The sequence below is a fragment of the Nelumbo lutea genome, chromosome 1 (genome assembly GCF_056320005.1).
Source record: "Nelumbo lutea isolate HS-2025 chromosome 1, American lotus-T2T, whole genome shotgun sequence".
Classification (NCBI taxonomy): Eukaryota; Viridiplantae; Streptophyta; class Magnoliopsida; order Proteales; family Nelumbonaceae; genus Nelumbo; species Nelumbo lutea.
The window spans coordinates 51590764-51593464 of NC_142684.1; the positions used below are offsets into that span (position 1 = coordinate 51590764).

The 2701-nt window shown below is 30.7% G+C and overlaps 1 long non-coding RNA gene across 1 annotated transcript; it reads right to left on the reverse strand.

Annotated features, from left to right (window-relative positions):
• Nucleotides 1-573: 573 nt before the first annotated feature.
• LOC148874623 (uncharacterized) lies at nucleotides 574-1230 on the reverse strand. Its single transcript, XR_016105108.1, has 2 exons — nucleotides 1090-1230; nucleotides 574-898 (listed from the first exon to the last, which is right to left on the reverse strand). It is a non-coding gene; the product is annotated as an uncharacterized LOC148874623 (long non-coding RNA).
• Nucleotides 1231-2701: the final 1471 nt, after the last annotated feature.

Consider the following 2701-nt stretch of genomic DNA (forward strand, 5'->3'; position numbering starts at 1 on the left):
ATCCGAAGTTTTAAAACTTGATAATCCAGTACCTACCGTTAACTAGTTGTTAACCGGTCATTAAGTGACATTTGAAAAAGACACAAATGCCTTTCAAGCGTCATCTAATTTTCTTTATCAACCATCCAAACATTGACAAAATATTAACAGTTTCAAATCTGTCTCTTCTCTTCAAGAAAGTTGGGGTCACTGCCCACTCAAATATAACTCCAACTTTCTTGAATGGAAAATGTAAAGATTTGAGAATATTAATTTTTTGTCAACGTTTAGATTATTGTTAAAGAAAATTAAATAACACTTAAAGAACATTTATGTCTTTTTCAAATACCGCTTAATGATTAATTAATAGCTAATTAACTATAGATATTGAATTATCACGTTTTAAAAATTAGACACTAAATTGTTGCATTCTAAAATTCAAGAACTAAAATAACACTAAGCCTAAAGTACAGAATACTAATCAGAAATATGAAAACCAAAACGAAGAGCTAGGTAAAGCGTCTGCTTCAATGCCAGTGGAAACACTACAAAGGACCGAAGCCAAACAAAATAGAAGAACCATCTCAGACGAAGTAAACAAGAAATTCTAAAGAGTTTCGATGGGCCAACTTATTATACATTATATTATATTTTATTAGACTACAACAATTATTTCAATCCCTTTAATTTGTCAACTGACAAGAGCGGGATTAAGGTGTAGCCTGAGCCTGAAGGCCCTGAACAGGGTTGGCGTTTGCCTTTGGTACTGCAGTCGTGTCATTGGCTTGTGCAGATTCGTGACATATGCATACGCAAACGGTATCGAGGCATATAACATCTGGGCAACTAGGGTCGCATTTTCCTTTGCATTGATCATCTGAATAGCAATTGAATGCTTCTGTTGACGAAAGAAATAGACCTACAGACGGCATCTCAACCATGTTAAATGTGAATAGATTAAATCATCAAAGATAAGGAAATGAAGGAAAAGGAAGAAAATTTTATATAAGATTTATAAAGGTTTTTTTATATTTCTCTTTTTTTCTTGCCTTTTTGTTCAAACCAGATATAGCCTAAAAGAAAAAACATGAGAGAGGGAGAAAGACTAACCAAACAAGATGGCTAAAGAGAAGACTATTAAAGATAAGTTGAACGAAGCCTTCTTCATACTTTCCTGTGGATGTAGATTGTGAGCTCTATCAAATGGTTTTCGTTTCTATATGATGGAGTCGATGGGAGCATCCTTTATATAGAGATCTGTATCAGAAACATAATTGATTTTAATATATAATAGATATTTTTGAATTTTGTAAAAAAGGTAAACTCATCATTTATGATGATCATAAATTCGAGATTTTGTTTTAATTAGATATCAGCATTTAAAGCCTATTTGAACACTTTAACTCTTGCATTTCTGGATCTATATTATACTTGTCTCACGTGATATATGCACGAGTGTTGAGTCAAGTGATACCAAGTCCAATTAAATGGTTGTGTTAGAAAATTTTGTATTAATTTATTATATTTATCTTATTTTTTATTATTTTCTGTTATATTTTCTTAATTTTAATACTATTAAATGTGGTGATTAGTTAGACTTTGTTCAATGACAATTAGACAGGAGTATTAGGACATTTCTAGAATATTCTTGATGATACATTGTCTAACCATATTCATCATAGAATTACTTTAATTTTTATTGATTTTAAAATGCAATCATTTCAAAAATAACCAATCATAGGGACAAACGCCCTTCAGTTTCTCGAGGAGAGACGTTTAGCTTTTAATGCTTTTAATAGATAAATCATTTATACTGTCCACGTCACAACTTCTCTCCTTGTTCTCTCTCTTCCCATTTTAATTTTCTCATTTTTTACTTTTATTTCACCTAAACTCATAAAAGACATTTGAACTTTTTTTGATAGTTGGACCACATTTGGGATTTTGGACTCTTGGAGATTAAATGCATTTCATTCGCATTTAAAAAAAAGGAAAATTCCACTTTAGTAGCGGAACTTTGGGAGTAGTGTCAATTTAGTATTTGAACTTTCAAAGGAGTCATTGATGTATTTAAATTTTTAGAAAGTGTTAAGTTGGTACTTGTCATTAATCTACTATTAATTATTTATTGAAAATGTCAAAATTATCCTTCAAAGAAAGATAATGTACTTCATTGTCTTCTACTTTGAGATTAACTGGCTATCTCCAAAGAAAAAGAGAGAAAAAAACATGAAATATGACAGAGAGGGACAATAATTGAAATCAAAGAAATAACTAGACAATAATGTGTTTCAAAACTAAAAGTAGAAGATAATGCATTCATTAGTCTAAAATCTAAAACACCTCAACTGGTTTAGTCTCAAGGTACAAGATAATGAACAATGTCTTGTTTTTGAAAGGGTAATTTTAAAATTTTCAACAAATAACTAATGGCCCATTATCAGTAGGGACCAACTTCAACTTGACACATTTTGAAAGTTTAAGTACTGAAGTGACATATTTTAAAATTCGGGTAATAATTTGACACTATCCCTAAAGTTTAGGGTACTAAAGTAGAATTAACCAAATCAACTCCACGTACTAGCCAATCTAGAGAAATTGGATAAAATACAAAATCCTCTTCTAAAGTTTTTGACAATCATAAAACCTCTCCTATAAGTTTTGTTTTAGCAAAAACCTGCCCTGAATTTTTAAAGAACTTAACAAAAATCTCCCTTCCGTC